This window comes from Sus scrofa, chromosome 14, assembly GCF_054392235.1.
Source record: "Sus scrofa isolate SSC_HxYL_T2T_F1_AM1 chromosome 14, Sscrofa_HxYL_maternal_Yorkshire_Landrace_v2.0, whole genome shotgun sequence".
In the NCBI taxonomy this organism is placed as follows: domain Eukaryota; kingdom Metazoa; phylum Chordata; class Mammalia; order Artiodactyla; family Suidae; genus Sus; species Sus scrofa.
This window is the reverse complement of record NC_139396.1, coordinates 122,767,379-122,790,958: the sequence shown is the minus strand read 5'-3', so window position 1 is coordinate 122,790,958 and position 23,580 is coordinate 122,767,379. Positions and strand designations below refer to the sequence as shown.

The following is a 23,580-nucleotide window of genomic DNA, read 5'->3' as shown; positions in this document are numbered from 1 at the left end:
AATGTGGTTTTCAGATGTGTTCCTTTTGCTCCCTTCCTTGAGACACTGTTTCAGAGAGGTCATATATTCCTTTACTGTATTGAGGTCATTGCCTTGAGTGTGTTTTGACCTAATCTGCTTCCTGGAAAAAAAATTTCTGATATGTATTTTTCATCAGCTCCTTCGCTAGGTTCTGTTCGGTTTCATTGTCTTCTTCCTTTTCTCTGCAGAGGTCCCTGTCTAATCATTACTCTTTTTTTTTTTTTTTTTTTTTTTTTTTTTTGGTCTTTTTAAGGCCGCACCCATGGCATATGGAAGTTTCCAGGCTAGGAGTCAAATCGGAGCTGCAGCTGCTGGCCTGTGCCACAGCCACAGCAACGCCAGATCCAGTATGTGTCTGCAACCTACACCATAGCGCATGGCAATGCTGGATCCTTAATCCACTGAGTGAGGCCAGGGATTGTACCTATATCCTTATGGATACTAGTTGAGTTCATTACTGCCGAGCCACCACGGAGCCACCACGGAAATGCCATAATCTTTAAATGGGGCCATTTCTGTCAGTTCGTGAAGGAAAGTATTGTCATGGAAGGCCAGACATTTTGATTAAAGTATGTTGCCTCAGGACACTTTCTGTATAAACTTTGTAAATATTTAGCTTTGAACTATTAAATACTAGTGATCATTTATTTATTTATTAACATGTAAAGACTTCATTTTTTTTTTTAATTTTAGAAAGATAAAAAGATACATTGCTATTTCTTTTCCATCTACCCAAAATAGTTTGACAGAAACTTGGTGACATTGTTATTGCTTGAATATCATAACTTTAAAAATAAGTATAGTTTACTCTTACTATAAAAAGTGATAATGTGGACACCATTTTAAAAAGGTTATCATGCTGAAAAGGAAATAGATCTTTTTCTTCCTTTTCTTTTTTAGTAGTGGGATATGTAGGCTCTTTATGATAAAAAAAAGTTTAAGAATGATTGACTTGGTACGTTTGATTGAGGCTAAGTATCTTTGGGCTGTTGTGCTGGGTCAATTCAGAATTTAATCTCATGCAAATAATTTTGTGTTTGCTTTGTTGTTATATCCACCCTAGCTGTAAAGGTTTAAAACAGATTTCCTAACCCTTGAAACATGTGGGTCTGAAACAAAGGGATTAAAAATATCTGATTTCTTTTTGTATTATAAATCTTAGTAAAGACCTCAGTTTGAGGAATTAATGTCTTCTCTCTGTTTTCTCAAGAACCTTAAATATACTCTTGCCAGATTATGAAACATCTTTCATTTCAATGAAAGACCTCCCTTTACAAAGCTATCTATTGCCATCTAGTGGACCTGATATATATTGCTGTTCCCTTCAGAATTTTTAAACCAGAGAGAATTATAAAGATGACCAAAATATAGAATATATATACAACTCTATCTGTAATATAATTCACAAAACCCCATTCAGACAGAGAAATAAATTTAGGCCCATGACAATTAACTAACTTACCCAAAAGTACATAGGTAATTAGTGACAGAACTAGGGCTGTTCCCCAGGTCTTTCCTTCATACAGACTACAAACAGCCCCATGTCATTGGCTTCCTTTGTGCTGTCTTCTCCTTCTCTCCCTCCCTCTCTCTCTGAATATGTCTACCCTTTATGATTACCATAGTACCACATTTTACATGAAAGACTTCCCTTTTGATTACAACGTGGTCTGGATTTTCCCTCATCCGCCATCCATTTCCCTATTTTCCTTTTCACAGAAGAAAGAGAACTAATTATTTTGGTAGTAATTTATCACATTTATTACTTTCTCCCAGTTTGGAGAACAGGGGATATGAACCTTATAGTGAATCTCTTATGATTCATGATTTGCCTTCTGGTTTTATTATAACTGTGCTACTCAATATTATAAGGATTATCTCAATCCTTACAACAATCCTAATTATTGTTATTATTTCCATTCTTGGTGAAGATGTTGGGATGTGAGCCTTTGTTGTGTGACTCTAGAGCCCTTTCACTCATAGCCACTGTCATACATGGCTCTTCACGATATACTTCATCTTAGACTCTCCTATTACTGCTTGTTTCCTGTAGGTGTGAGTTGCCCCAATGTCCTGCTCACTCTTGATCACCATGTTTTCCAAACTTGCCTATTGAAGATTGCAAGTTTAAAAGGCTTAAAGGCATCTCTAAGACAATTTTGGTTCCTGGGGTTTGGGTAGGGCTCAGGAATCTTTTCCAAGCACCTTATGGGAATTTTTTTCCTCCCAGTTAGGCCTGTATGGGACATTCTGCCCTATCATAATACTCATCAGTATCATTTTATTGTGATCTTATTTATCAGCAAGTGTCTTCCCCACTAAAAAGGGAGGAAAGGGCTCCTATGGACCACTCCATTCCCATCTAGCATCAAGTACCGTGTTGCATGCAGACCCTCACACTGTTGCTGTTCAATCAATGAGCATCTAATTTCCCAACTTGATTTTAAGCTCCTAGAAGTAGCTGATCTTTTAGGAGTAGGAGGAACCCTGAGGCTCATTGCTTCATCCCCTCTGATGAGGAATTTTAGGCATGATCTGTCCTGTACAAGATTTTACAATTTATTAGGGGCTTATAGAAGAAAGTATAGTCTAGAAAAAGGAGGCACCTTTCAGTTATTGTTATCATCTGATTTTGTGTTTCCTATACTTTTTTTTTTTTTTTTTTTTTTTTTGCCTTTTTGCCTTTTTGCCATTTCTAGGGCTGCTCCTGCGGCATATGGAGGTTCCCAGGCTAGGGGTCGAATCGGAGCTGTAGCCACCAGCCTACGCCGGAGCCACAGCAACGCGGGATCCGAGCTGTGTCTGCAACCTACACCACAGCTCACGGCAACGCCGGATCTTTAACCCACTGAGCAAGGGCAGGGACCGAACCCGCAACCTCATGGTTCCTAGTTGGATTCATTAACCACTGCGCCACGACGGGAACTCCCTGTGTTTCCTATACTTTTAATAGAGCTCTTCATCAGGCTGTAATGGAACATCTGGGCCTGAAATCCCCAGATGTTCCTATCATGGTTCTTCCATTCTCCTGCTAGGAAAGTGGCAGAGGCAGTAGGAAGGATGTGAGAGAAACATTGTAAAAGAAAACTGGTGGGATGTGGTAAGTGATTGTGAGGATTGAGGAGCACAAAAGGTGTCTTTCCTCTATACCAGACCACCTTCCACATAGGGCTCCTGAGGTTTTCTCCCACATGCTTAAAGAAATGCATATTTTTAAAGATCTCCTAATGAATATGCTTCCTTAATAGTTCGGTTACTATCTCACATCCTTAAAACCAAAATACTAATTTGTTTTCTTATGAAAAGAAAGGAAGGAAAGGAGAAAGGAAGAAAGACAGAAAGGAAGAAAGATATATATATATAGAGAGAGACAGACAGACAGACTGGGTTTGGGGCTGGACTCTACATGTGGGAGCCACTCCTCCTGTCCCTGTGTAGACTCACATGCATTCTTGCTCCGACCGGGATGAATCCATAGAGGTGAGCAGAGACATATCAGTACAGCTCCAGGGAGAAAATGTGCTAGTTCTGCCCTGCCCTTACCCCCTCCCCCAAACAGTGCTAATTTGGGACCAAAGGCCTTAAGCCCTCTAACATCACTTCAGGAAGCAAACAAATGAAAGCAAAAGTGAGGTCCATGCTGACCATGTGGCCACCATCAGGAGGGTCTCAAAGAGGAGAGTTGAGAGAGGCACAGAGTCAAACGTTGGCTTCCTTTCTTCTGGAATCTTGTCTCCTCTGGGTTCCTTGCGTGAACGGCACATTTTTCATCAGTGCATTGACTTAAAAGTTCCCATTGCCTGGAGTAATTATGCACATCCTCTGTGTTCTCTCTCCTTCAGCATTCAGCTGGGCCCCTGAGTTCTTCAGAGCAAAGCATTTAGAGCTTTGTCTAGTACTTGGTTTTTATACTCTGCATTTAGTTTTGGCCGCTCCGTGGAGGGAGGTGAGAGCATAGACCACTGACAGGGCCAGGATTTGTAACCCAGCTCTACCACATACTGTCTGGGTGATTTGGGGCAAGTTGCTTAACCTCCCTGAGCTCTGGTTTCTCTGTTTAGAAAATAAGGATAAATAACATTATCTAACCACATAGGATTATAGTGAAGATAAGTGAGATAATCTGGGAAGAAGATTTTAAAGTGTGCTGGGCACACAGTAAGCACATAGTTGGTATTAATACTCCCAGTAACTTTTTAGTGTCTGTGACTTCGTTACCATTAAGGCAAAGGAATGGGATGTCTGTTTAAAGAGTTGTATGTGTGGTGTTGAGGATTAAACAAAGGTGACTATTTCATTCTCAGAGCTTTGCAAATAGGGTACATTATAGACATATTCACTGTTGTGAAAGAATATGACAGTGCCTTGAAAACTCTACATTTAACTAACTTTTAATTTTTTTTCTTTTTTTAGGGCCATACCCACAGCATGTGGAAGTTCTCAAGCTAGGGGTCAAATTGGAGTTACAGCTGTAGGCCTATGCCACAGCCACAGCAACAGCAACGGAGGATCCAAGCTGTGTCTGCAACCTACACCATAGCTCATGGCAACACCAGATCCTTAACTCACTGAGCGGTGCCAGGGATTAAACTTACATCCTCATGAATACAAGTCGGGTTCGTTACCTCAGAGCCACAGCAGGAACTCTTACATTTAATTAACTTTTAATTAACAAACTATCACTTTTGTAAGAGGAGTAAGTCCTTATTGTAAGTCAACAAGTGACATTTTTCTGAGGGAGCTACAACCTGTCTCTGGCCCTACCCCTCTTTACCACAGACCCCAAAACATGTACCGGAGTGAGGGAATAATCACCTTGTCATAACATCTGCCCTGACCCACGTGACCTCTTTGCCCACTGTTTATAGGATCACCTATACCTCTGAAGAAGCATCATGATGGGAATATTTCTTAAGTGTCCTCATGCCCCTGACATTTTTCTAAATGCTAACTCAAGTAAATTTAAAAGATGTGGTGCCCGTTGGCCAGGTGTTCTCATGAAGATGTGTGTGGGCACAAAAATAACAGGTGACTGACAAGTGTAAAAGTTCTGTGTTAGGGGAAACCAATGTGAAAGTATGTTTATAAGAAGATGTGGTCTAAGCTCTTGGTTATGAATAAGCAAATGGTAGTGGGGAATCTTTGTAGACTCCTAGTAAGGATTAGTAGAATACTGATAAGGGTTTTGGAATCAATAGTAAGGATATTGGAAAACCAGGGGAAGATTACTTTGTCCTTCTGCAAAAGAGTGGTGTATTTATATCCAGAGTACCATATAGCCATTTTGAATTAGAATTTACAACGCTAGGATGCAAAGGATTGTCTATTCCTTCATATCTCTAAATTTACAAATTATCTGCTTAGAGCATCTTTGTACCCAGTGGAAAACCCACTCTCAGTCATCGTTACAGCTGCTTTTATCTTCCCTTTGGTTTCACACAGGAATCTCAGGTTTTTATAATGCAAGAAAACAAGGGAGGCATGAGGATGAGTTTATAAGGTTGCCATTGTTATTGTTCCTCCTCTGCTGTTTGGGACTGGTCCAGCCATGGTCCTCTGACATGGGTTAGACACTTTGCCTTGTCCAGGTTGCCTTTCAATGGGTAGCACTGTGCTGACGCGGATATCTCCCCACTGCTCTCCAGGCTAAGAGATATGCTTCCTAGGCATTCTGTGGTGAGATCCCAGCTGGGCTGAGCACACAGGTGTGGGCCAGATTTCTACCTGGACAGGTATCCCCCAACCCCTGTCCCTTAAACATTTCCTCTCCACCCCTTAGTCTCTCCCATTTTCAGGAATTCACCAGCTTAATCCAACTTAAGATTCTGTAAGAGAAAGACACTTTACTTCCTCTCTCTCTCTTTCTCCTGTGCACGTGTGCTCATGTGTGTGTCTGAATCCTAACCTTTAGAAACATAACACTGATCATCTCTTTCCTAAATTGGAAGGTAGGGAAGGGAGAGTTAATTTTCCCTAAATAACTTATTTTGGTATGTTCTTTAATTTCTGGTGGATATGATAGCAAAAGTGTGGTAAAAGTACAGTAGTTCTCAAGAAGGCAAACTATGATAACCAAAGGATCACATACATGTATGAATATAGATTAAAAGAAATGAAAACTTCTTTATCTAGAAATATAGGATATAGCTCTAGAATGGAGATATACAGTGGTGATAGATAAAGATAAACATGTACATATACATATATATTTAATTATAAATTAAGAGAATCTTAGTTGTTATTATTATTATTAAAATTCTAGAATACAACCATCAAAAGAAGAGCGGAAACCTCTAAGCCTTAAGGTACATAGTTTTAGACGGAGGAAATGCTACTCTACTTCAATGTAGAGAAGTTTTCCATCCAATAAAATATTATTTGACTGAATCTAAAAAAAAAAAAAATCCTTACCTTGCTTACATTTTATTTGTAACACTTGTTCACCCAAAGAGTAATTGTTTAAAAGTTCAAGTAAATTCACAGATGGTAGGTTTTTAAAGAACTATTAAAGATCCCGTGGGTAATATTTAACTTTCTAAAGATGTGCTGGTGAAGAACTCTTTCAGGAGTTACCTACAGTACCATCCCTCCCCTTTTCTCACATTTGTGCTACAGCAAGCATAACAGAGCTCCACAGGCTGTCCCCTCACTCAGTTTCTGTTTTTCTTTCAACCTGTGGCTACATACTCTGACTTCAGATATTCAACCACTTACTGCCACCTTAATGTCATACATAAAAGTATCTTTTTTCTTTTGATATTATGTATTTTTAATTTTAATTTTATTTTATACTTAATATACTTTAGTGATGAAATATTTGAAAGTAAAAGTAAAATTAAATCCACTCATAATTCCATCCTCGTAGATACTAAACCAGTTAATATGTGTTTCTAGATAATTTTTGTTTTTTTAAAATTTTTATTTATTATTATTATTTTTTTCTTTTTAGGCTGCACCTGTGGCATATGGGCATTCCCAGGCCAGGGGTCGAGTTGGAGCACAGCTGAGGCCTACACCACAGCCATGGCAACACCGGATCCAAGCTGCATCTGCAACCTATGCTGCATCTTGTAGCAACACTGGATCCTTAATCCACTGTGTGAGGCCAGGAATCAAACCTGCATCCTCAGAGATACAATGTCAGTTAGTTAACCTGCTGAGCCACAATGGGAACTTCTCTAGATAATTTTTAATAATTTTGGAAGAGTGGCAGAGAGGGAAATATTAGCCTGGGTTGCTTCTCAGGCACTTAGAGAATGGAATACTAAGTGGAACCAACTCTCAATCCCTATTATTTTGTACTTAATAATAAAGACAAATAGATGGGGCAGATATAAAAGGTAAAGATCAAGATATAATAAATAAAATGAATTTAATAGTAATAATCATTTTTTTCTAAAATAGAGATCTCCGTTCATTAGCTTGCAAGAAACCCAGCAGAGCAGCTAATATCTAAAGAAGTTTAGAAACTGAATTATTTCCTCTCCCATGGAGATGGCCTACTGGAAAAAGCAGTGAAGCATATTATTTGATGAATAACGGACTTTTGTTTCCTGTGCCTATAATCAAAATCTTTTCAGCAAAATATCAAGGAAAAAATAAAGAATTTTAAACTTATTTTAGTAAAAAGATTTGGTTCTCATTTTTCCATCAAGGATGATAGAAAATTCTAGAAGTTCTAGGAAGGAAGTTGAAGGTGTTCATTATAAGCATTATTTTATTATTATATCCTATGGTGCATAGTAAGTTCTGAGATTATGTACTTTTGTAGAATACACACCACACACTCTCTACATGGACCTGCATCAGACAATAGGAATGATGTGCAGGGAAGCCAAGGCTACCTTCCTACCGCCAACAAACAGCCAGTCTTAGAAGAGATCAGTATCTCCCAGAGAATATTGAGTCTGAAGGGAGAAGCAGGTGGATATTCAAAGAGAGACTGAAGGGGTGTGTGTATATAACAAACCCCACAGTTCACTCTGCTACAGGCCCCTGGTACCACAGACAGATCTACCTGGCATTAGGGATGGAGAGAATGAACTCTGAATTTGAGATTAAAGTTTAAAAATAAATACAACTCAGTCTTAAAAACCAATAGTCTCCCAAAACTCAGGAGTCAGAGGAAGTGGCAGAGACATTCATCCTTCTTGGAGTTGAGAGTGATCTGCCACTGATATTACTTGTGTTTATTACACATTTCAAGTCCTGGCAGTACAGAAGGAGTTTCCCTACTTAAATGTCCCTCTGGGAAATGTTGGAAAATAAAAAGAAAAAAGAGTAGGTGGATTAACTAAGTAATGATGATAACCAACATCAAACAGCATTTTGTGAATTTTTGTTATTAAGCATTTTACTTACCTGATATCTTTTACTCATTATAATCACCTTATGAGGAGTATTTACCCCTATTTTATTGAAGGGGAAAGTGAGACTCAGAGAAATTAAGTTAACTTGTCTGATGTCACGTAGCTGTTTGGATGGCAGAACTGGAATCCAGATTTTCTCCAGACTCTAATAATTGGGGCAATGTACCTTTTGCCTCTTTACCCAGCGCTAATGTGTGTGATCTCCTCATGTTTGATATAAATACATCAACGATGTAAATATTTGGACTTTTTTGTTCTTGTACACATGTCATCAGTAGATATATGATTGAAACTAGGCTGCAAGATTGCTACTCTAACAGAAGAGGAGATCTCTTTTTAATGCTGCCTTACTGACTGTGTACTTCCTTCCTAACTTAAAACTCTATTTTTCATTCAGAGTTCTTTGATAACAGAAAGGCTTTAAAAAGAAATGTCAAAACTAGAGATGGGGTGAGATGAAAGAGCAGAGAGCTATAATTTATTGAATTGCGTCATTATCACTAGTTGAGTCATCAACTGAACTGAATTGAATTTTTTCTCATCTGAGCTGGCAAAGACATTTTAAAGAGAGAATAAATTCGAGATCTAAGATTCTTAGCTTTCCTGGTAGAAAAATCTGAAGATTCAAATAAAATGTGCTAAACACAAATGAGAACATATTACCACAATCAACTACTAATTGTAAAGTGGGGGATTTTAAATATTAAGATTAAAAGGAAGCAAGAGAGGGATAAAAGAATACCAGCATTCTACACTAGGTAAGCTTTCCCCCAAATTCGTTTTTCTTCTACACCAATGTATCTCATTTAAGAGCTTTCATATTCTGTAGCATCTGATCCATGAGACATGGCTATATGCTGACTGGACAGTGTGATCATCTGTCATTCTTCTAAAACCCTGTTTCCAGAGTCTGACTTTTTTTCATTCTGATTTGAATGTTTGTTTCTAGAAAAAAATGAGAAAGATTATCTGAAAAAGTATTTGAGTAGCTAGCATAGAACATTTTATGTTTACCAGTGTAGAATTCTCTGTTAGTTTGAGGAAGCTATGTAGAAGTTGGTTTCTCCAAAAATTTCTTCCATAAAATAGATAAAGAAAATCAGTATACCCAAAGCAGAGTTTGTTTTCAATTTCTGTGAGTTGTTAGATATTTTTGTATGTTATAATTTTACTTGCCACAGGCATGTAAGATTATAAAATTTTATTCTGAGAAGAAAAATTAAAATCCATTTCTATTCTTAAAAATGTTAATCGTAATCTTTTATTCAGATGTTGAACTTACTTTTTCATTATATAAATATTTATTGAACATCTGCTGTGTGCTAGAAACTGTTTTGGACACTCTGAATACAGCAGTAAACCAAACAATAAAAGCTCCAAGGTAATTGTGTCCCAGTGGGAGGAGGCATAATATTCTATAATATTCTATTCTAATGAGAGGAGGAAAAATAAGTAAAATATGTGAGATGATAGTGACTACTGGGGAATAAAATGAAGCAATATGGGAATAAAAAGTGACAAGGAGTACTTTTGTGTATAGTATGAGCAGATCTGTGACCAAGTGATTTCTGAGCAGCAGAGACCTAGAGGTAGTGAAGGTGTGAGCCAGGAGAATATCTGGAGGGATATCCCAGCAGACGGAGATCCAAGTAGAAAATCCCCCAAAAATGAGGGATTTCAGAAGGAGGTTGTTGTGGCTGGTGCACAATGAAGAAGGAGGGGCAGTGGAGGGGATGAGAGCAGAGAGGAAGCAGGGAAACCAATTATGTAGGGCATTATGGGCTATGATAAGCACTCTGGATTTTACTCCACATGAGATAGAAATCCATCAAAGGAATGACATGATCTAACTTAGATTTGAGGAGTTTTTATCCTGCCCATTGTGTGGAAGTTAAACTGTCAAAGGGCTGACTTGACTGGATGGACTGATATTGGAAAAATACAGTCAGAAATAGAGGTCACTTGGATTATAGCAGGTGATGTGTTAAATCCAGATGTACAGTGCTCAATAGTTTTTGCATCAATTCTGTGCCTGATGTAGGATCTCAAATGTTCATATAGTTAAAGAGAAAACAAAGCATTAGTGGTGTCAAGAAAATGTTTGAAGAGAGAGGAAGTGATAAGCTATACCAAATGCTGCCTACAGTTTCATGTAAGAGTTGGCCATTGGATTTAGTAATATGGAGGGCATAGGTGACATTGACAATAGTAGTTTCTACGGGATATTGGGAATGAAAAACAGATTGGAGAAGGCTCAAGAAAAAAAGAGGAGGAGAGGACATTGAGATAGTGGGTGTAGACCAGTGTTTCTCAATTGTTTTTTCAGTATTACCTCCCTAAGGAGATCTTTTAGACATTTTTTCCTAATTGTCCTCCATCCACCCCAACTTTGAAATTATAATATCATAGATATGCTTTATATTTTCTACATACTGTATGTAGAATATAAAAAGAGGGAGAATTGTTTGCCCAGCAAGAGTCAGTTTTTGCCCTTTGAGGGTAATATTATTCCTGCTGAGAATGTTTTAGACGATTAATTCTTTAGAGGAGTTTTTCTGTGAAGGGGGCAAAGAATTGGGGTGGTAGCTCAATAAGGAGGTTGGGGAGATCCCGCTGTGGTGCAGCGGGATCGCTGTGACGTGGGAGCACTGGGATACAGGTTCAATCCCCGGCCCAGCAGAATGGGTTAAGGATGGTGTTTTTGCAGCTGCAGCTTAGGTTGCAGCTATGGCTCGGATCCTCACCACAACAGTAACCAGAGCCACAGCAGGGACAATACTGGATCCTTAACCCACAAGCCACTAGGGAACTCCTGTTTTGTGTTTTTTAAGATGGGCTGTATTATAACATGTTTGTGTGCTGATGGAAAGAATCTAATAGGAAGGGAGACATTGATGCTGTAGATTAAGACTGGATAGTTATAGGAGTCATGATCTTGAGTAGGAGGTAGAGGCTGAGGCTATAGATGGGAGCTAGACAGTTCTCCCCATGAAACAGGAGGGAAGGTGGTGCATGTGAGCAGAGGTGGGGACGGGATGATATCTTTGGAAATGAAAGCCTGTGGAAATCCCTTTCCAAGGATTCATTTTCTCAGTGAAACAAGACACAATATAATCAGCCAAGACTAAGGAGGGGCAGGAGGTTTTGAAGTTTTAAATGGAGAGAAGAGGTGTGAGTAATCACCCAAGGGAGTGACTTGAGCAGGATGAGGTAGGGTAGCTAGGTAGCACTAAGATCCACTTGAAGTTAGTAATTACGAGTTTAAAATGAGACCCAGTCAATATTTCCCTCTAGAACTTGATCTCTTCTAAGCACATTAGATATTTTAAATATTTGAGACAATGGAAAATGACTAAAATGAGTGAATACTGAATTTATGCTGCTTTGCTACCTAAGATTTTTTTTTTCAATTTACTACTGAAATGTTTTTAATTGGAATGTTTTATACCTGATTTTGTTAGAATTAAGGCCTTTGGATAAGAACATAGAATAGCTCACTCTGGTTCAACTTTTCTTTTTTTTTTTTTTTTTCTTGATTTTTTGAGTAAGCTTTTTTTTTTTTTTATTTTATTTTTTATTTTCCCACTGTACAGCAAGGGGTCAGGTTATCCTTACACGTATACATTGCAATTACAGTTTTTCCCCCACCCTTTCTTCTGTTGCAACATGAGTATCTAGACATAGTTCTCAATGCTGGTTCAACTTTTCTGATCAAAGTAACCAAAATGAACAAGAATCTTTAGTGCCTTTGTTTTGGTTGATGATGATGCTGAATATGGGAAAAGGATGTAAAAATGACAACTAGTTTGAATCTCTTTCTAAATATATTATTTTCATAAAAAGGGAAATAAGAAGTAAATGGTAGGATGTAATAGTCATTCTCTAGAAATTTCTGAAATTCTGAACTATGCTTAATCATTCATTCAGCCATTTATTAATTTAATAAGCATTTTCTGAGCATCTCTTCTCTCATCAATCACAGGAAGAGCTATACTGAATATAGCATGATTCCTACCTGAATATACCTGAATTCCTACCTGCATTACAGACATTCAGACATTACACTACTTTTAGAGGAGGTGTACATAACTTATATTACAGTATAAAAAGATATGCTCAAGCTAATATATTTAGAGAACATAGTTCCTATGTGGTACCACATAGACTTAGCACTGATAAAGAGAGAATGTTATAAAATCAGTAAAATAAAAAAATTCAAGCTCATGATTAAATTCAATATGTTATATACAAAATCTGTTTCACAGCAAACAGCGTGCTCATGGAGACTTTTTTGTCATGAGTACAGTTCTGTGCTTCCTAAAATCTTAATTAGAAATGACCAATTCTTAAAGAATTACTAGTTCTCAAGATTGTTACACTTCCCTTTTTCAAGACCAGTTGGGGCTTTTGAAGAGTTAACAGTTTCATAAATCTGGCCTATGATTCATTCTTCTGTTGAAGCCAGGCTTGGTGCCCACAGGCTGTAGGACACACAGATGAACAGCATGTGGCAGTGTTTAAATGCTGTTCTGAAAGCTGATGTCACAGGCCTAAGACAATTTAGAACACTTCTCTGCAATGATTTCAAGTGCATCTTGGGATTATATTTTTCTTTTATATTGCTATGTGTCATGCTTTGTTTACCAAACAGAATATAGAAAATGAATAGGCATTTTTCTGGCACAATTCTTAGTAGATAAATTGTCAGAATGAACTCTACTGCTTAAGAAAAACACAGTTTAGTCACTGAATGTGGCTGCATGTAGGTTGTTACTGTGGGGAATTTTGGTTTGGCCAAGGTGTTATTTTCTTTTAAAATTCTGATAGACCAAGGTTTTTTTTTTTGTTTGTTTTCATAATACTCCCACTCCACACACACCCCCCCAAAAGAGCAAGCTATCCTATTACCGAGGCTCTCTCGTATGAATATAGTTGCACGAATCTAACAAAATTGTGAATTTATTTTGTTGTGACTTTAAATTAGAGATTTTATTTGAATAAAAGAGAATTAATCTTTTGATTCGTTTTTTACTTTCATAGAGAATTTTCTTTCAGTTAGATTTTTTTTCCATTTACAATGGAGTGAATTTTAAGCCATCCTCAAAATACAGATATGTTTGTGTGTGTTTCCTCCTCATTGTCTTTAACATTTTAAGGTAATTATGCTCTTAGTGATTAAAATCTTTATATAGTAATATAATAGGGGAAAACATCTATGAACATGCAGTAGTCATTATCAGACAGTAGATGTATAAATATCTTTCTAGTTTGTGACTGTTGACCTTACACATGAATGTTCTCACTACTCTTTTTTATTTACTGTCATCACAAAGACTTTGCTTTGAGAGAATGTGATTTCTTATTGCCTCCATTACCAATTGCTTTCCATTTGTTTAACATACACATACATCTGATGAGTACTCACCATATTCCAGGAATTGTCCCAGATTCTGAGATCATCTAGGTTAATGAGCCCTAGCCCCACTTCTTAAGGAGCTTATAGTGGGAAGATTTGTTGGTTGCATTTCTCTTTTAGTTGCTTCTGAAATATGTTGTTTTGTATGCAGTTGGGCTTAAGAGCAACTACTAGTCATTTCTTCTGCCCTTCTTCCTAATCCTGGCTCTGCTGCTTATTATCTGTGTGTCCTTGGGCACATTACTTAACCTCTCTGACTCCTTGATTTCTTCTCAGTACAGTTGAGGTGGTAAGTCCTACCGTATCAGGGCATTTGAGAGATTAAAATAAATAATGTATTAAAGCACCTGATAAATTGCTGGCACATGATCAGTGGTCAATGAAAGAAGCTGCTGCTGCTGCTGTTTAGCTTGTATTTGTCACATGTCTGGCCCTTCTTGCTAAGGTTTAGTTCCTTTTCATTCCCTTGCTGTTATGCATTCTTCAAACACATTGGGAATTTAAAATAGAATAAATAGCAAGAGCTTCAATTTATGAGCATCTTTTATGTGGTAGATATTTTACATGTCTTGTCAGTAATCCTCAAAACAACCCCAAAAGTATACTTACTATATAGGGCAAGACCAGGGAGATAAAAATTACTTTCTAAAGCTATGAAACTACCTACTAGAAGACCGAAAATACAGAGTCCAAAGCTTATCATCTTTTTACTGCCACACATTCTTTCCAAGATTCCTTCTAATTCTAAATTCTTTAAAAATTTTTTTGAAAAGGGATGTGCATTATGACCAGAAGCAGAAGAAGTGTTCATTCGAACACAATCTCAAACACTCAAAATCTGGATGCTCGATGATGTCATTAAGAAGCTAACATATAGTGACCTGCGTAAGTGTGACTGATAATCCATGGACAGACCAAAGTTACCAAAATAGTTCATGGATCTGGCCACCTGCATCATTTGTTTTTTCTGTATCATCTGAAATTAGAATTCTTTTTAATAGGGGATTATGTTAGGGCAAGTGTTTCCCTTCATTAGGCTTTCGGAAATATTTTAAAAATTTTTGTAAAAGTTTATCACTGATTTTTCTTAAAAGATTTGTTTTTTCTGTTTTGACTTTTCTTTAATCATAGGTGGTAAACATGGACAATCTGTCCTTCCTTTGGTGGAGAAGTTCTCTGTCTTTATTCTTATGTTGTGGTTCTCTGGTAGCCTGAGGACATCAGGCATAAAGAGATGATAGTTAAGGAGATGTACAGCAGACCCATGTGACTCAGTTGCTGAGCCATTGCCTACTGAGTTCAGTGTAGCAAGAGTTCCTCATTTAGAAAGAGGAACTTATGGGTATGTATTTTCCATGGAGAAACTGAACAAACTATTAAATTAAATTAGAATAATTAGAATTCTATGTAGAATTCTCAATATCAGCTTCTAAATGGTTACTTTGGGCAAATGCCATCTGGACTTCATTTTCCTCCTCTGTAAAATGAGACCATTGAATTTTAGAACCCCAAGATCCCTTCTCGGTCTAAAATCTAAAATGATTCTGTGAAAAGTCAGGCATGTGTGTGTGTGAGATCTCTTTTTGAAGTGTAAGTTATTTGCACATAAGTTTATAGACTATAGATGTCAGAAAGTGCGTTTAGAAAAAGTAAATGTGGGTGAGTGTGAGAGAAATATTTCATTGTTGTTTACAAACACCTTCGTTAACAAACTTGCATCTTTCCCGAACATGTTAGGTTTGTGGGGAGCAAAGAAAAAAGCAGCTCATATTCAAAAAATGATTCAATTTTTAAAGATAATGTTTAATTTATTTGCCTTTTTCACCCATTAAACTTCAGTTTCTTGAGTTCTGCTTTATCTCTGCCACCTTACACTGCCCCAAGTCATATTTTTTGAATGAAGGAAGGAATTGAATGATAAAATCCCCAGAGTACCTGATTACACACTGTGGACAACCTTGAGAAAGTAAGACTTACTGGATTTGCACTCTCTTTATACTCAGCTATCTCATCACCTGCTGTGTACCTATATTATGTTGAAGGGAAAAAAATCCACAATCACCAAAAGTTACCAAAGGAAAAAAAAAAATCCTCTATTTATCCTGTTTCCGTCACTGAATTCTCATTAAAAGAAGACAAACTACTATGTTTTTGATGATTAAGTTGAATACTTTTTTTAAAGTTTACACACATAAATAATCTTTATTTCTATAAAGCAGTTCTGTTTGCACAGTAAAACCACTGAATGAAATATAGCAGAAGTTTGAGTAGGGTTTTTCTCCCATTTGCAGAAAGATATATCTAAAGCAAAAGTGAGACATAGTAACAACCAAAAATATAAAAAGTTCTGTGATTGTGTATGTCGATGTGTGGGTAGGTGGGTAGGGATTGATGTTAGTATAGATATCGTATTGAGGAAGGAATGGCATTTAGAGACACTGTTATTTGTATATATTCTGAAGCAACTCATGAGTATAGTACCCACTCTAATAATAGTAAGTTTCAATATTAGTTGTTCTAAATCTAATAATGGTTTATACATAGAGAAGTTTAGGAACTGGATTTGGATTTGTGAATATACAAAAAAATATACTGTTTCTTTTTCTGGGCCTCAGTCTCCTTAATCAGGACATGATAAGATTGGAATAAATGATGTTTAAGTTTCTTTCTGCTCTAAACATTCACTTATTTTGTAAATCAGTTGATCAGTCAGCTGTAACACTGCTTTTCCATCTTAACTCTAGAGTGGCATTTCTCTGCCTCTTTAAATTCATCTCTCCTACACTGCTTTTTCACTCCCTTCTTTTTATCTCCTCTAAAGATTTAAATCTCCCAATTTGAGTTTGTATTAGGAAAAAATTAAATTACAAGCACCTTGGATATTTTTCAGATATATTTTTACATGATGGGCAATATTTTTATTTTGATATATATGGGACCAAGCTTTAGCAAATGAGATAGTATAGGACTACAACTATATGGCAAAAGCTCTAGATTGTTCCTGTGGCCCAATATGCATGGGAGCATTCACCAGGATTTTTCAGATTGAATACAATGTATTATGGCCTAATCATTCAGTGCTGCCAGCATCACTCCCCTACGTGTGAAATTAGAGTTATGCCATACATTCATGCGCTTCAGTTCACTCTTCTTATTAATGATTCTGATTGATGCTATTGTCATACGGCACTTTCTTGACAGCCAGGGGCATGCCTTCAGTCTTGCATTCTGAGGCCTAGCGGAATGCTAGATACTACATGTGTGTTAAATGAATGCTTCTATAATCTGGTGATCTTTGTATGTGTGGACTTTTAAAGATATATGATTATTTCATAGTGCTTGGATTTGGTCTCTGATAGACATGGATTCTAGTCTCAGCTGTGGCATTTATTGACATGATCATGGACAGGTAAGCTGCCCTTCTTAAGACTTTAGCAGACAGGTGCCTTAGTATTAAATTATTTGTCATAGTCTCAGAAAATAAAAATATATACTGCTCTCATAAATATGTAGGGATATATTTGTAATGATGTAAAAATATAATGCAACTAGTTATCTCATGATATGTACCTAAGCAATTTTTAAAAATTTACTTTGTCTTTAAAATTAGTTAACGTAGGACTTGTAGTGATGCTACTTCCTCAAACATTTTGATCTGGAATGCTTCTTTAACAATTGTAGTTTTGCCTGCTCTTTTATTACCTTATGAGATGGTAGGTCATCACCCTATGATATTTCAAGACAGCCACTTAAGAGTCTTAACTGATGACTAAATAAAGTGTGGTTTTGCAAGCCAGGGGAAGCTGGTTTTTGGCCATAAATAAAATATGGTCAGAAAGTAATGAGAAATTTTCTTAGATGTCTCAAAAAGTGAAATGAAGATTATGCCAAGAAATTCCAGAAATGTTTTAAGGATGCTGGGATTAGGGAGTGTATTGATAAATATATTTTGGCTTTGGGGACATTTCTCTGTGGCTATATTTTTATTTCCTCAGTGTTATTCATAGTAGCTTACTCATAAAAGCTTTTTTTTAAAAAACTTCTAATGAAATGCATTGCATAAATTATTGAAATTATTTGGGGAGGGTAGAGAAAACTAACATGATATGTAATCTTTATTAAATGTCTATATCTTGAACACATATATGCCACGTATTTAAATATAGTCTCTGCCCTTAAAAAGAGCACAATAGAGAAGCGTCACAAAACAATTAATCCAGGTACAAAAGGAAACAAATGTCTACAACTGTATTAACTTATCAGGCCTCAGAAACTTCCCTCCCTCACCAGCCATTCTTTTATATTTATGTATAAGGAAATTGAGAGCCAATATGATATGTTTGAAGAGATTTGGGGATATATTAAAATAAAGTTATTTAAGTATGAGAAGGAACTTCATTCTCTGACTCAGCTTTTCTGTTAAAATTTTACAATCATATTCAATATTTCAATGCTTAGTTGCTCAGGTTACTACCAAAGAGTATGATTGTTATTTGGAATTTACACTAAAAGCTCAAGTCTTCACTGGTAAAACTGGTGTCCTACAGTGGTAACTCAAAGGATTCCATAGCTTCAATATGAGCAAAGATTGTAAACCATTACAACAGTTTCTCTGACCTGCAGCCTTGGAACAAAGATTGAAGTATGTTTAATAATAAAATATATAACTGGATTATTTTGATATTATATGCTTTGATATGATAGTTTTTCAAAAATGGTTAACTCAGTTCTTAACAACAACCTGAAGAGGCAGGTACAATTACTACTCCCAATTTAAAGATGAAGGAATTGAGAGTTAAGTAACTTGCCCAAGGTGACAGAGTTAATGAGTAAGTTGAGATTAGAACTCCAGGCAGGCTGAATCCAGGGGGCCAGGCCTTAACCACTCCACTGCGCTACTTCTCACTATTCTGCTTTTCACTCTGAACAAATGAACCATGAGTTTACATGTATAGTAGAATCATGATAGAATGACAAGATGGAGACTCTCACTTTTCATATTTTCCGTATTTTTACATCCAATGTAGACAGAATAATGGCCCCTCAAAGATGTCCACTTCCTCATCTCTGGGGCCTGTGTATATTACCTTACATGGTGAAAGAGACTTTACATGTGTAATTAAGTTAAAGATCTTAAGATGGGAAGATTATCCTGGATTATCTGGTAGCTCAGTGTAATCTTAGAGGTCCTTCAAGTGAAAACTAGAGGGAAGAATCAGAAGCTGATAAGGAGATGTGTTGACTAGAACAAAGTTCAGAGAGATAACAATGGCTGGCTTTGGTGGAAAGGGGCTACAAACCAAGCCTTTAGAAGCTTTCCTGGAAAAGGCAACAAACAGATTTCTTCAAGACTCTCAAGAAGGAACACAGCCTGTGGACACCATAGTTTTAGTTAGCCCCATAAGACCCATTTCAGACTTCTGATCTCCAGTATCATAAGGTAAACACATTGTGTTATTTTAAGCCACTGTGTTTGTGGTAATTCGTTACAGGAGCAAAAGAAAACTAATATACTCAGTAATTATTTTCATTACCAATAATTTTTTTTAAAGAAACTAAATCATTGTCATCTGAGAATGATAGTCATATTGAACATTATATCCATTTCTAACTGAGTATCTAGGAACTTGAGGAATTATCATAAATGATTCCAGTTGACTACATTCTCTGAAAGTATGGAATAAATAATCTTCACATCCTTATAGTTTTGCTAGGTCAAGTACCTAGCAAATAGTCTAACTAGTTAAAAGGAACTTTTGAGCAATTCACTTGAAAATGACTAGGAATTTATAAGGCAAAAACCTTTAATAAGATACTTCTCTGTATCTTATAGTGAAAAAGGCCTGCCCCTACATAGAAGATTATTTATATTCTAACCCATAATTGGAAAAGCCAAAATTGCTCTGAAGTTTCAAATTGCTGATATTTTAGAAACATACTTACTTTAAATGAGATAAAATCACTTTATCTGCAGTTAATTTCACTTAGCATGTTGCAAGGATGTGTCTGTTAGTAAATTTTGTAAAACCCTATTGATTATTTGAAAATAAATGTGCTTTTCAAATTTGTAAAGTTCAAGATAGCATACAAGTACTGACATGCCCAGGCTGGGACAGGCAGACAGGCACTTTCATATCTACTTTCATTTTGAGCTCAGGGATCATAGACTTGGATCATTGGTGTTATCATAAACCAGTGTAAAAAAAGGGAAAACAATTTAAAAGCAAATAGGAAGGAAGTCTTGAACTAAGGATCAGTATCTCAGGAGATTATCCCAAATGTGTGGATATCCCCTACAGGATCATTGTTTCAGAATAATGAAGAAGTTCATATTCCTCCTCAACCTTTCATTCCCAACAAGCTAATGCACACAGACACATACCAGAAATTAAGTTCAGTAAGTATTTATTTGACATCTGTTGTTGGTCCACCATAATCCTTCTTTAATTCTTATCTTGTCATTTACAGGGTACAGTCTATTCCCTAACCATTGTTTTGGTTTCTTGGTAAGAAATCAGGTTAGGATTTGAAAGTTCTCGTTGTCTTTGAAGTGTTATTGTTGGATTTTTTTAAACACTTATTATCACTAAATTTTATTTAGTCTGTTTAATAATGTTTATGACTAGTTAAGAAAAATTTTAACATTCCTTGCCTGGATAATTTCTTGTTTAATCATTGATATATGACATAAGTTTTCTGAATCATTGATCAGATTACAGTATTTCTGTTTATCCCTAACATGAAGCCAATAATTGACTATTTTTAACCACCGTCATTATCAGAAATTTCTTTGGTGGCAGTGTTCATTGACTTATTCATTATCTCTTATGTGAAAGTAAGAAAGAGTGTCTATTTTCAATAAGCACAAAGAACAATGATTAATTCTTTTACTTAATTGCTCTCAACCTAAATCAATGAACTCTGTCTTTAAGTATTCAGGGTTTTTAAAAGTCATCATTCTTTATTTGGAATTTTATACTTTCATTTCTGGTTCAAGTAGATGAAACAGTTAGCAAAGCATTTTTTTTTCTTTTTATAATAATTTAAAATGTTCTGGGAGTTCCTGTTGTGGCACAGCAGAAATGAATCTGATTAGGAACCATGAGGTTGTGGGTTTGATCCCTGGCCTGCTCAGTGGGTTAAGGCTCTGGCATTGCCGTGAGCTGTGGTGTAGCTCTCAGACACGGCTCGGATCTGATGTTGCTGTGGCTGTGGTGTAGAATGGCAGCTGTAGCTCTGATTGGACCCCTAGCCTGGGAACCTCCATATGCTGCAGGTGCGGCCCTAAAAAGCAAAAAAATAAAAAAGCAAAATGTTCTAAATAGACAGCAGTGTCAAAATATTTCTTTATATTTACCAATGATGTTACAATAAAGTAAATATAAAAAGTTAATAAGGAATTTTATCTGTTAACATACAGTCAAAAATACAGTCAGATATACTTGGAGAATTATGAGGTTGGATTTTAGTTTTCATTCTTCATGTGAAAGTAATTACAGAATTTTCCTGCCATTAAAATATGTAAATATTGAATATATTTTACATATTTTATAATTACTTCTCAGTGGCATTGAACTTATATTTTTTCTCTATACCCCAAATATAAGATGCTTTATTTCACATGACTATATATAAATATAATTTTATTTAATATTTATTGAATGATTGAATATGCGATTCAGATTTTTGAAATACGTCAGAACAATCATCTTAGCTAACTTATCATTCATTTGTGCTACTGATAATGAAATTTTTTATTTAAAATTTCAAGTTAATCAGAGTGTACCCATTTGGATATTTTTTCCAAAAGCAGAACATCTCATATTGTTTTTAATTAGATATAGATATAAATATGTCATGGCAGAAACTGACAAAAAATGACATTTTTGACAAAAATGAAGTTCCTGGGAACTAAAGTGCCATCCCTGTAACATAATAGCAGTAATAGTGCTGACTTGTGCTGTTAAATTTATTTCGACTCCATATTGTTAATTTTCCCTTTTTAAAAAAGTCTCTATTTACCTTTTTTAAAGTTTTTGGTCAGTATTCCAGAAAAGTGAAGTTCAAGATAAGATATGGGGCATGCGTTAGTGGTTTCCTACATTGAAAGTAGAGACTGGACTGTGAAAGGTCCTCGGAGCAGTGAGTTCTGGAGGACAGCTCTAGCTAAGCAGGGGGCTTCTACATTCAGACGATGCTGCAGCAAAAGGACCTTATCAGACAGCTGCTAATGGTAGAGACCCAGAAACCAGAGGCGTCCAGGAGATTGCACCCTGGAGTATAACTCTCTTTATCAAACAGCTGCCAAATGAGGATTATTCCAGGGCTGCATGGGTCCTAAGATTAGAGTATTAATTCTGCATTCTGCATGTACATCACAAACAACATGCAGTCTTTCAAATTTTTATTCAATAAAATCAAATTCAGAACAAAACTGTCTTCTATAAAAGAGTGGTGATATTTCCCAACCAAATCATGAAAGAAGACTGAACATCACTGTTCATCTTAATACACTTAAGGAATGGAAGCCCTGTCTCTTAGAGCAGTGTATGTCATCCAGGTATCCATGATGATTTGTTATTTCAAAATTAAGCAAATTAAAGTATCCGTCCTTTGTGGGTTGTTTATCTAAATGCCCCACTTGACATTTTAAGTTGAAGCCATTTTTGGATTTTCACAATGCAGAAGAATACTGGAAAAGATCATTAGTTAAAACCTTTAGTTTGGTAGCCAAATAATTACACAAACCTTGTCACGTTTTTTCCTGACTATTGTGCCTTGAATTTTTCATATTTAGTAGAAAATAGATTTTATTTTTTAGTGGCTGCATCCACAGCATATGGAAATTCCCAGATCAGGGCTTGATTCCAAGCTGCAGCTGCGACCTATTCTGTAGCTGTGGCAATGCCAGATCTTTTAACCCACTACACTGGGCTGGGGATGGAACCCCTACCCCTGGAGTGACTTGAGCCACTACAATCAGATTCTTAACCCACTGTACCACAGCAAGAACCCCTCGAAATAGATATTTTGAATAAAACGTTTCCATAATCATTTTATTAATATCCCATAACTTTATATAATTAGAAGCAGAACTCTTTTTGTGTCTCAAACAAAGTAAATAATATACATTTTATTTTTGAGGGTTTAAATCCTTTTTGGTCATTCAGAATTCACGTAATCAGTGGGCCACTGAGATCTTCTTAGGAATTGGTTCCTGGGTACTCAAGCTTGTAGGAACCCACTGGTTGAAATACCTTCTGTTGTCATGTTAATCTGTTTAAAATATTTACATTTGGCATGTTTTGCATTTTATTATGATTGATTTACAAATTTTCATAAGGTTCTAAAGTATTTTGTATATATTTAGTACCTTTTAACTGATTGCTTCTGTTACATTAGTCTTTGTGAGTTTTAGGTTTGTTTTTCCAGAGACATTTTATCTAAATGTCTTTATCTCCTATGTGTTTTTCTTAACCAGGTATAATGTCTTAAAAAGATGATTTATATTGTACTAGGCAACCACTAGACAATCTCTTGGTCCATCTGAACTTTAAAATATGTGAAGAGAAAGTGTGAAGTGACCTTTAGGAAGTTTCAGAAGGTGGAGAACTCCCAGATAACCAATTTAGTTTAGGTTTATTTTTTTTATATTGAAGTGAATTTCTTCACATGTAGGATTTTTTTTTTTTTTTTCTTTCTGACAGTTATTAGTGTCTGAACTTTCCACTCCATAAGTGACAAGAGAGAGACCTTGGGCAGGACCTAGGGTAG

General features: G+C 36.2%; 1 protein-coding gene across 24 annotated transcripts in view; it reads left to right on the top strand.

The window, feature by feature from the left end:
* RNLS (renalase, FAD dependent amine oxidase) overlaps positions 1-23,580 on the top strand; it is a 417,533-nt gene that overhangs the window by 13,221 nt on the left and 380,732 nt on the right. The gene's annotated exons all lie outside the window — the stretch shown is intronic.